This window comes from Lagopus muta, chromosome 2 (genome assembly GCF_023343835.1).
Source record: "Lagopus muta isolate bLagMut1 chromosome 2, bLagMut1 primary, whole genome shotgun sequence".
Taxonomy (NCBI): domain Eukaryota; kingdom Metazoa; phylum Chordata; class Aves; order Galliformes; family Phasianidae; genus Lagopus; species Lagopus muta.
This window is the reverse complement of record NC_064434.1, coordinates 2,563,944-2,576,690: the sequence shown is the minus strand read 5'-3', so window position 1 is coordinate 2,576,690 and position 12,747 is coordinate 2,563,944.

The following is a 12,747-nucleotide window of genomic DNA, read 5'->3' as shown; positions in this document are numbered from 1 at the left end:
TTTTTGTTTGTTTTTCTCCTTGTTCCCTTCCAGGTGACATTCTGAACACAAATCCAGATGCATCATTTATTAAAAATGGGCTTGCCTTTGTCATTTTCAGATCTGCTCTGTATGTTCAGGTGTAAAAATTATTGGCATCTCTATGTCTATAATACCACACAAGAATTAACAAGCACGGCTCCTCATACTCTGGGTTAGAAAACAAGAAGCCTAATATGAAGAGGAGAGTCTTACAAGGAATTGTTCTGTGCTGCAGGAAGGTCCATTGCTCAGGAAACGAGCTCAGATCATTGCAAAAAAGTTTGGCAGTTTCCATGAGAGAGGATAGCATATTTGTTTTGCTCATTTTGTCTCAAATAACTCTGCAGATGTTCCCACTATTATGCCATTTTAATCTTTTTAAAGAATTCTGTGAAAGTTTCTGCTTCTGGAACAAATTTCTGAAGTTTTTTCAAGAGCAGCTGCATCTCTTCCCTTAATTGAACATCTCAGCTTTTCTTTCTTTTTCTCATTATTAAATTTTCTGTATCTGTAAGGTTCTCTTTCTCTTGCATCTATCTACATGTGCTGTTGGGCTGACATCCTTATTGACATATTTTGTCCAGCTGAAGCTTCATCAGCACTGAATACACCAAGTACATTTTACTGAATTTAGAAATCTTTATGCCCCCTAGACTGATGGTTAATTCTTTGAAAAAGAATGACAGAGATGAGTTCCTATAGTACACAGGTACTATTTTGCAGAGGTATTGGCTACTTAAATATCTCCCTCCCCTCTTCAAGGCAGTTCATTTTTATTGTGTAACTTCAGAACTTAGAATCCAAGAATCATAGAATCATAGAATGGCCTGGGTTGCAAAGGCCCACAATGCTCACTAAGTTCCAACCCCCTGCTGTGTGCAGGTCACCAACCAGCAGCCCAGGCTGCCCAGAGCCACATCCAGCCTGGCCTTGAATGCCTGCAGGGATGGGGCATCCACAGCTTCCTTGGGCAACCTGTTCCAATGCCTCACCACCTCTGGGTGAAACACTTCCTCCTAATATCTAACTTAAACTTCCCCTGTCTCAGTTTAAATCCATTCCTCCTTCATCTACAACTTGGCCCTTTGACATATTGAATTATATCTAACATTGACAATAATTTTGATTTTTAATCTCTGATTCACCTGCAAAGCTCTAAACTTCAGATCTTCACCAAAATTACAGAATCAAAGAATTGTTAAGCTTAGAAGGGATATCTGAATCTGCAGCCACTGCTCTGCACTCTCCTTTCAGGTGCTTATGGACATGGATGAGGACAGCCTGAGCCTCCTCTTCTCCAGGATGAGCAGTCCCAGCTCTCCCCATTGCAGAGATGCTTCATTCTCTTCAGCATCACTGCAGCCCTATATTGAACTTTCTCCAGTATGTCCAGGTCTCTCTGGCACTAGAAGGCTTAGCACTGGACAAAGCACTCTAAGTGCAGCTTCACCAGTGCTGAGTACAGGGGGTGCTCACCTCTCTTCACCTGGTAACAGTACTTTACCTCATGCAGCCAAGAATACTGTTAACTTTCTTAGCAGTGAGGGCACATTTTTGACTCATGTTCAACTTGGTGCCCAACTGGACCCCCAAGTCTTTTTCTAATGAGCTGTCTTCCAGCTAGGTAGCCTCAGGTATGTACTGGTTCATGGGGCTGTTCCTCCCCAGATGCAGAACTCTGCCATTCCTCTTACTGAACTTAATGAAATTCTTTTCATTCCATTTCTCTCACCTGTTGAGGTCCCTCTAAATGGAAACATGAGCCCCCTGTGCACAAGCAAATCCTCCCATCTTTGTGCCATCTGTGCCACGTGTGCACTGAGAGTGCACTCTACCCTAACTTCTAGATTGTTAATTAATAAATGAAAAACCTTATTCTTCATTTTATAACTGAAATCTCTAACAACAGTGCCTTATTCAATTTAGGTCCCTAAGCCTGGTGTTGTTTGAGATATCACAACAGTAGATCTAGTCTCCATCTACCAGGTATCTGTGCTGCACCACTTATCTCAGTAGAACCTGTCTCAACTCTGGATATATTGGTGGGAAACTTAAATGAGCAACTGCAGTTCATGTAGTAATGAGTTGCAGTCTTTCATGTAGGTTAAAAAGGATGAGCCTGACCTGAAGAAACCCTTAGGTTTCTATAATATGTACACAAAAAGAACTTAACTATTACTTGGTCCAGAAATCTTGGTACATTTCTGGGATATATATATATAGCCTAAAAGATTTCACATTAGGGAAGTGCTGCCAAATGATCCTCTATTAAATTTTGCCCTGAGCTGACCTTAGTACAACTCAGTGATAGAGTTACAAAACTGGAGAGAAATTGTATCAACTGAGAATTTCCCAGAGGAAAATTTCTCTGGTTGAATTTTCTTCTGTTCACTTATCATAAGAATCCAGAATCTGCAAAAGTAAAAGCTCCTGAACAATTATTGAATTAATTTTTCATTAGCAATTTTATCCATGCTGAAATAAAACAGACAGATGTTCTCATGTTAGGATTGAAAAGATGTTATTAATTGCTGACACTTGACTAAACCAACTGACTAACAAAGGTTGCTCTTGAAATTTTAGTTTGGTTCTTGCTGTGAGCTTTAACTTATTTATGCTGGGTTGAGCTCAGAACTTTTTTGGGAACAGATGCATAACGTACAGTCCTTTGTTCACAGCCCATTCAAAATGACTCACAAAAACAAAAATGTTTGCAGAACATAGAAGAAAAATCGTATTTTGAAAGCCTATCCTTCTGTGATATTTGGCTGCATTGCTCCTCCAAGTTTATTTGCTCCTTTTTCTCATTTCTTTGTTCTACAAAGAATTCATTTTCTATTCTCTCAAATTCTTCTGTTGAAAAGGCAGAGCGAACCAAAAAGTTTGAGCTGAGCACCTAAGAAAGCTTTTTTCTCATAATCGAAAGATAGAATTTCACAATGTCTCCAAATACCCAGAAATGGGGCAAAAGAAAATTCCGGAATAACAGTGCTGAAGTTCATGTTTGTTTCTGAAACTGTTATGTGATGCATCTCTGATTGTTCAACTATGGTTACTTTCCATCCAAGGGAGATCTGCAAAGGCGTTTCATGATTTCCAGACATTTACATACTCTCCACTTTTAAGGCTGGCCTTCCAACTTTATGGTGAAGTACCAATGACTGGTTAGGAAAACACTATCAACTGGAAAATAATATGAGAAAATAACATAATTATATGGTTTATAACCATAATTATAACCATATAATTATAATTACATGGTATTAAAGAACTAGAAAGCTATGTTATAGTGGTGGAAATGTCTAAAAGAGAAAATTCAAGTAATGGTTTATCCCTAAGAGGGACAAAGGTAACCCACTTGAACATGAAATACATAAGATAATAACTGTCTGTATATCTGTGACACATCTTCACTGATTCCTGGGCATCTGGATCACTTTGTCATATAGGCAGCCACTCATGTAATCTGGAATATTGTTGTATTTTCATAATAGCAAGGTTTGCCTTAGGGTTTACTGTTAATTAATCATGTCCAAATATTAACTGACATCCGTTCTTGGGTGTGAGCAAAACTCCCCTCCAGGGCACCTCCTCTGTGGAAAACTTAGCATTTCCATTTAGGAAGTGAAAGGAATGAAGTGCTGTAAGAAATAGGGCAGTTGTATTCAAAGGAAAAACCATCTCAGATGAGCTGAGAGAGAACAGGGAAAGACCAGTTGGCTTCTGGGATCCTGTGAAGGGAGAATTCACCAGTTTTGGCAGAAATTAAATGGAAGAAGGAAGAAAGAAAGAACAAGTAAGGAGCTGCAGTCTTCCCATGGGATCATGCTGGTGTAAATCCAAATGGACTGTTATGCGAGAAGAGGACCCATTCTTTGATCTCACATTAATTTTTCATTCCTGGTGATCTGTGTAGCCTTACTCGAGTTATTACAGACTTAGAGAAAATGAGGGTAGAACTAAAACCAGTGAGAAATCTGCTTTCATCAGTGGAATAATATATGATGAACATGTTCATATGGGAACTCAACAGAAAAAAACAAGCCCCTTCGAACATTTTAGAAAACTTTAAATTGGCATGAAAATAAATAATGAGTGTTTCTTTACTATATGGATGAAGTGAGCTACATGAATGTCTGTCCTGTGGAACTAGGTTATTGTACAAAAGACCTGAGTTGAGGCAGACACATACAAGTGACACGAAGTCTATGCACACCGAACTTAAAATGATGGCTGTATGGGAACTGCTGAGTCACGGCCTGAACCTCTGATTAATCACCTGAGGTGAGCCATGAGTCAGCCAGAGGAGCACAGGTGAAGGCAATTCACCCCTCCTGGACCTATTTAAGAGCTGGCTACCAAAGGGGAAGGATCTCTTCTGGAGATCCCTTCTTTTGGTATCTTCTAGTGAGCTCAACCCAAGGGTAAGCTCTTCCACTTATTCTCTTTTGTGATCCTTGTTTGCTTTGCCTTACTCTTTTGATTATTTTGTGATTATAACATCTTGATATCTATTGATTATACATAATTATATTGTGATTATAACATCTTGGTTATACAATGGCTTTTACACACAATTTTACAGAGTGGACTAATTGGGTACATGTGATTTTCTTTTAAGTTTCTGAGATAAGGAAAAAAAGTAAGGGAAAGCAATAGTTAACCAGAGAGGTTAGTTGACCATATAGTTGACTAGAGAGGAATGAAGAATATTCTGCAACCACATATATCATCTATTCCCTTGCAACCTCTCTGCTGAGAATAGTTTCTTGCCCATGCTAGCTCCCACAGTTTTTCTGAGAAATGTCTAAAAGAGCCTTAGCTTGCCTTGTAAATTTATGCCAGGGACTGTCATGTGGTCTAGATGGCCATGCTTCAGTTTCCCTGTTCTAACACTGCTTGGATGACTTGGATAGATATTCCAAAAGAGATTTCAGTCCCACTGTTTATTCATCTTATTGTTCATTTCTTTTTTTTTTTTTTTTTAAATTGCTTTTAAGAGCTTATCTCTCCATCAATTATTCAAGAGTGACACTCATCAATACTTTTAAAACATTTTCCATGTAGACACCTATTCAACCAACTCCACCTATTTCTGAGTCCTATTTTCAAGGGATTCCCTCTGCTCTTCCAGAGCAATCTCACACTAGCCATGAGAATTTATCTGCCTAAATGTTAGGAGGCACGGAATAAAACACATTTTAAAGGTCTTATGACTCATCAAATATGAGTATGTTTGAGAACAATCTCCTATCTAACGTCAGATCTTACAAACTAAAAGCTATTATTTTACTTATCTTTCTGTTTAGCTGTTTTATTAATGTCAAAGATGTGGGTGATTCAGTAAAACTAAACTGGACTGATATATGTTCAAGAAGCTTAGTTCAATCTAACGTTACAGTAGAAGTTATACCTAGAAGCAATATCTACTGCACCATTCTTTTAGTATCTTTCCATCAAGTTCCCTCTGTATGATGTAATTATATTACTAATCTAAAAAAGCCTAACAAAGAAGGAGAGTATCAAATAAAGGTCCACAATGTTCTATATTTACAAGGACAATGCCAAATAGAGTTACTGAACCAAAGAAATTGCAGTTCAGCTTTCAGAATAAATCAGAGTTATGCAAGAATTTCTAGTCTCTAAATTTACTGGTAGACAGCAAATGAAAAATGTGTCTCTCTGAAGGCTCTACAAGCCTAAAATCCACTTACTCACGTAGTATAAGTTGCCCTGGATAAACATATGCTACTCTACATATCCTGCTTGAAAACCTTGCTTTTCTAGCCCATTTTACTCTGAGGCACAGATGGATAGCAGCAACTTGCTGAGATTTGCATTCCTGGCCATTGAATGAACCAGGAATAGAATGAACATCACCATTCCCAGCTCTCACTTGAAATTTCCTTTCTTTATATTTCACACTGGGGATTAACAGTAAATTTAGAAGACTCTTTTGCTCTCAAAGGTATTTTGATGGAAACAGCACAAATCTCCTCACTGTCATGCATGGCACAAGGACAGGATGCAACGGGCATAAGCTCATGCAGAGACATTCAAACAGGACTTCAGGAGAAGGTTCCTCTGAGAAGACAGACAGTGGAGGACTTGGTGCTGCTGTACTGTCTCTGTCTGTGGAGTTTTGGTAGGCGTGGATCAAACCCTAGCCCACCACTGGCCATGCTTTGAGAATTAGGTTGCACCAGAGACGTCCTGAGGTCCCTTCCAGCCTGAATTTTTCAATGATCCTGTATAGCTCTGTATGTAATGTGCAATTCTACAAGCTCATCTTGTATTTCTACTGGAATATTTGCACATTCTTTCACAAAGAAATCCTTGCCCTGCAAAGATCATTAAAAATTGCTGATGTTTCTGGTGCTTTCTTGTATTATATTGATAAGTTCTCCCATGACCCATGGCTGAGAAGTCATTTTTAGACGTCACTTACATTAGTCTCTCTGGCAATCTTTGCTGAATTGCTTTCTTGCTCTTGTAAAATGTATTCAGCATCACAGATACACGACAGATAAGTGAACGTTCTGGCAGATTTGAACCTCAGGAAAATAAACCATTTTATGTCTAAATTTTTATCCAGCTATCCCTCCCTGTATGTACATATTTTGACACTGTCGTCAACACAGTTTCACTGTGCTTTTATGGTGTATCTATATATTTCTTGAAACTCCTTAAAGTAGCTAAGCAAAATTCAAGCTCTTCTCCCAGCTTATTGAGTTTTCACAGTTCCATTTATAGTTTAGTTATTTCAGAGGGATTGGGAACAAAAGCTTGAGATGGGAACTGGGAGCTTTGAAAAAGTTGAAAGAATAGAAAATGTACTTGTGTTTGCAGATAGAGATGTAAGTTCATGCATGTTGCAGTTGCACAGACTCCCTCCAACTGTCCTTAGAATTTTTTATACGCTGAAGTTTTGTGTTCTAAGCCCAAGTTTGATCTGGGTTAGGGCAACTCAGACAGAGATATCCTCACCTCTACTCCCTGGGGTACAATTGAACAATACCAGCCATCACTTCTGTAGAATATATCTGAGATCAGATTGTGGCTGGAGGAGGCAGAAAGTGGTGTACCAAAGCACAATTATCCAACTCATTTTACCAGGTTATGTTGGAAATTGTACCGACTGCTACCTTCAAGAGAAAAGTGCATTTTTTTTGTGGCTCTTCAAAGGCAATGAGGCATTGGATGAAATTCAGTGGCATTAAGGCACCAGGAAATTATAAAGAAATACAGAGTTCCACATACGAATAGAGGAGGCAACCCAGCTACATCTTTACTGCTAATCTAATTAGACAGTTATCGTTTTCTAGCAGATAGGCCAAATGACCAGATATTTCCATACCATTAAATTGTTTCAGCTTTTCAGATATACTCAAAATACCTACTGGAAATGAAACTGCACTAAAATTTTTCATGGCAATCTGCTAGTTTGCCTAGGTAAAGGATATTTTAGCAAGAAAACCCAATAAAGTTCTAGTGCCTGTATCTGGGATATGACAGTGTTCAAATGACCTGAACTGACAAAATTCTTCTACCTGGAACCCTAGCAAAATCCAGTCAAAACCATTGTAAGAGATGGACTAATGAGGGCTATATCATTACAGAATTTTTCTTAATTTTTACCTGTGTTTGTAAAAATGCATATTGTTAATTGTTACTCCTTTTCTTGGTTACTGGTACGTATATCAGCAAATCACATCTGGAAGGAAAATTATATAAATTAAGACAGGTGTCCATTACCACCATAACATTTCTATGGATTATGATGACACAGGAAGAAAGTCCCTTAAGTGATTCCCACTTATATATGATAGTTCACTGTACATTTTCAAAATCTGAACAGAAGACAAAAAATGTTTTTGATAATTTAGTCATTTTACAAACAAGACCAGAAAAAATTGGGAAAATAACAACAACAACAAAAACACAACTCCAAAAAACTATAACAAAATTTATTGCCTACAGTAATGGGACAGAGATCCTGATTGTTTTTCAGGTTCCATAGAAACACAGAGTCCCCTAAACTATGTTTCAAAACCTCTTAAAAAGTATATTTTCTTTCTTTTTTTTTTTCTTTTTTTTTTTTTTTCCCCCCCTAATATAAGCAATTACATTTGCAATTGAAAATCTTAAATTTTGACACAGGGGCCAGGTCAATCATTTTGCCAGTTAGTTTGTTTGGAAGGAATAATTGTCTCTTGTGTCTCTTGTATAGAAACTATAGAGTTGTTCATGAGTCATTTTGGGACCTCATCTTACACTTCATTTGTGTGTGCAGAGTCCTGTCCCAATGTGACATAACCAATATCTCCCCAGGCACATAAAATTCCAGGAGGCTGTAGAACTTTCTAGCTTGGACAGTACAAAATAAATGAAACATAGCACAGCTTTTGAGAAGGGGGAAATTTTATTGGTCTGGTTTGTTTTACTTGTCATCCTTCTCTGATAAATTGTTGCAGGCTATCAGCAGCTTATGCTGTAGGAGTCACAGTGTAGACTGGTAATAATCATTTTTATTAAATGCCATGACAGTGGAATAACCCAGCTCAACCTCATTCATGTCATATGTGACATATATGACTGCTACACGTGTCTAAGTGAAAAATAGAGGATAATGAAGAATCCAACAGCAGAGTCACGATAAGCAACAATCCATGGACAAGTCAATTAGTTGCTAACCTGTGGTGTTTTTCCTCCACTTTGTGTCTCTGCTCCTTTTTCCTGCTCCCCCACGTGCATAAGCTGGGCCATATGTGAAAATCTGAGTGCCTACAGAGGGAAAAAAAACCAAAATTTTGCAAATAATGATAATTACAAACAGAAAACTTTGTTTGAGCATCTTTATGTTGACGGGCGGCGTGACTGTTGACACCAGAAGGAAGAATAGGTGGTGGGAAAAATAGAAGTGTTTGTCTAGGAACACTGCAAGTCACAGCTCTTGGTGTAGGACCAAAAGCAGTTGCCTTTATCAAAACAAATAAAGGCTGTTGGGATGACATGCAACAGAATTTACTGCATGGATAAAAATGTCAGGTAAAAAACGCAGAAACTAAAGCAACAATAATAATAATAATATCACAGTGAAAACTACTAGAAAGGAACAGCAAAGAGCCGTGTGTAGAAGTACTGCATGAATTAAAACAGTCTTCCAAAAAGCTATAAGGATTTAAAAAAGAGGTGAGAGAAGAATAATTAATGGTGGAGAGGCAAAAGGAAAAAAAAAAAATCAAGTTATAAAACTACTTTATAAATCCTGGGGCAGATATTTTAAAGGTGCTAAAATTAATGTAGCGAAATTCCCTGGCTGGTTTAGCACATTTTGACACAGATGCTTCCTATTGGGCTGCTAGATCCATAATTAGGCCCTTAAATCAAAGAAAAATAATTTTCAGAGAAGTTGACCTCTTCTTAAAGTTATTCAGAGTTCAATGCCTCTGAAAATGAGGCTACTTTGATTTAGGACTTGGGTACACAGCCTGGGTATTTTGACCTCCTGAGGCATCTTGAACAAGTGTCACAGGGTTGCGACCTTCATGTCCATGCTGTATGGCAAATTTCAAAAACAAAAGAATGCTGCAAAGACATCTCTATAGAAGAGGAAGGGTGATACGACAGGAATACTGAGAGCTGAGTCAGTCCTACTGACTTGATGTGAGATAACTGGAGGAAGGACAACCAATTCCCTGCAGGCTGCACAGTTCTGCTCAGTTTTACTCTGTATCAGTAGAGGTAGGAAGGTGCACATAAGCAGAATAAGAGACAGCCAGAAAGCTGAACTTGCAAATAGGTGACCGGCCCACAGTTCAATGATTCGATTCAATTGATTGCGCTGAGATGCCTGGGTCCAGGCTAGCCTAGAATATCTCCTTCCCACCTCAGCTTTTCTTAATTCAAATTGGGGCAAAGAACACTACTGAAAATTTATGGGCTATTCTGTCATTATGAGGAGGAATCAATGATATGACCCTATTTGAGGATTCAATTTCAAGGTTATGCAGAAAAATAAAAACAAAAATAAAAACAAAAATAAAGTTCACTCTGCCAAATGGTTGCTGTCCTCAGAGAATTAACCTTATCTCAGTTCCAGCAAGACAGTAACTTTTATTTATTATGTCCTATGACAGACAAAGAACCCTTAGCCACACCATCTGCTCTTGTCTAGCATTTCCATGGTCATATTTACAAAGCAATGTTCAAGAAGATCTGCTTAACAACCAAAGTAAGTAAGGACTGCAAAGTATACTGATTGGTTCTATTCTAATATAACTAATATAATTCAACACAAACATTTTGCAACTGTTGTTGTTTGTGTGGTTTTCAGGTAGTGACAATACGCTTCTGGAACCAGGGAGAAAGTTAAAATCAAGAAACCCGAAGTCCATTTTACTACAAATTTTGTTCTTAATACAATTGCCATGGTCCTGTGCAATGATCCAAAACAGAAAACCTTCAATTCCTCTCTCATTTCCTTTCATTTTTTCTTCACACTCTTTTCTTTTGCAAAGATGTATTCTCCTTATCCTTCTCCTGTCATCATTTCCCTTTCCTTTAATTCATTCTCTTTCAGCCACAGTTATACAGTGAACACACATCACTGCTGATTTTGCATAACAAGAATTAATCAATTAGAGGTGAACAACTGTCTTCCTTTGCAGTTTTCACATGGTATCCTAAGGTGAGGAGGGCTGAGCTGGAAATGCAACCTATTCTATCACATTTTTCATTGCCTGAACACACTAATACTGTCACTCATCATAACAATGATTGTCCAGCTTAGATAGGTATAGAAATCAAGTGGGCCAATTCTATTGATTTTAATGCAAGAAAGAAAACCCCTTTATTTCTTCTCCATAATAAACAGTAAGAAATAAATTGGCTATTCCAGCTGGCTATTCAGGGCACTCAGACTCTGGTCCTTGTCGTGAATCTCCACCCTAAGGGGACACTTTTTTTCTATTACTGATGATCAATGAGGTTTGTAGAGATAAATGTTTCTAGAATAAAGTCAGCTTGCTCCCAGTTCATTTCCAAATGAATATAGAATTAATTGGAAAATTAAGCCTTTTAAAATTATTTTTGAACAACTGCTTTGTTTTTGTTTTTGTTTTTTTTTAGGGAGGATATTTTTGAATTAAATATTTTTGGATGAAGGAATAATTTTCAAAATACAATAGTAATGTTGTCCATAGAATGAAATAATGCCAAGAATAATGAAGACATCCTAGTGGGCAATCACTGCAACAGATTTCGAGCAGATAAAACAACATCAGTGTCTTATCAACATGCTTGCAGGTAAATGCATAAAAGTTTAATGTTTGATATCGTGTCTGTTGGTGTTCCTTTAAGAAACCAAAAGCAAATGACCAGGACAGATCTGATTAACAATTTTGCTTGTTTCTCTTCAGGCAGCAGAGAGGAAAGAACAAGTCCATAAGCAGAAATCTATGACAGAAGCACCTTTTGACACTCTTGTGCACCCAGCTGCTAGAAAGTCCAAATTCTTAATGCCATCAAAATAAATTATCCATACATTCATTCCCAAGTACAAAAATTCAAAGAAATGCTGTTTTTCCCCATTATCCATCCATCTTAAATATTAACTCCCTACGATCACCCCAAGACACAAAATAGAGGTCCTGACCCGTTTAACTGTGCTAAAATTATTTAGACACATCATCATTATTAATAAGAGGGTTTAATTCTGGGATCACACTCAATCTAAGCAGCAGGTAGTTGCATCTTATATTTCTTTATGTCCCTCAGATCCTTGAGCTGTCCTCACTTCCTGTCTGAGTTGTTGCTGCCCATTGTCAAATCTGTTTAATAACAGACACACTCCATACCTACAGTGACTCCAGTGGATTAAAAAAAAAATGCATGGGTCTTATTGCCCAAGAAGACAAAGGAGATGGGATATGCTGCACGTTTGCACAGTGATTAGTTTTAATAATTGCAATCTTTACTTGAAATGCACCAGGATAAGGTGACAAATTATTATGGCTTTTAGCACAATAGTGTCATCCACATTTTCCAGAAGTTCTTCCTTTCAAGTGCTCAGAAAACAAAACAACACAAAACAAAAAACAAACTTTTGACCAAAAGAGGAAAAAAAAAAAAAAGAAAGAAAAAGTGTGTGAAAGCATTAGAAGAAAACCCTCCATAGCTGATTTTTCATGTGTGGGTGCCTGTTTAGCTCTATTCATTTTTTGTTTGAATTGTATAAAACTGTTGAAACAAAATAATTTATTAGCTCAGTTTTATTTGCAAGAAAGGTTCGCTTGCCCTTTATATTATTGTTATATCTCAAGACAATGTTTCTTTGCTTATGAGCAGATGTTTGAAATCCTCCAGGAGATTTTTATAAGACTATGGAAATGAACTTGGCATGGGTACCGGTCTCCCAGGTGGAGCGGGTGAACACAAGCCTTCTTAGAAGTCTCAGATCAAGGCTAGTCAGAAAGAGCAACAGAGCCCAGCCACCAAAAGCCTAGCGCTTTGGTGACTGACAGGTACAGGCTCTTTCTGAAGCATAAAAAGGAATGCTAAATGATCTCACTGACAGAATAAATCTTCTATTTGTTTGGTCTGGACCAGATGTGCTACAGGCTGATGTGGAAATGTCTGCTGATGCCAATCTCAGTTTAAATCACAATTTGGCAGCAGCGTTTTCCCCCCTCTTTGCTCTCTCTCCACCCTCTGTATTTTTTAAAG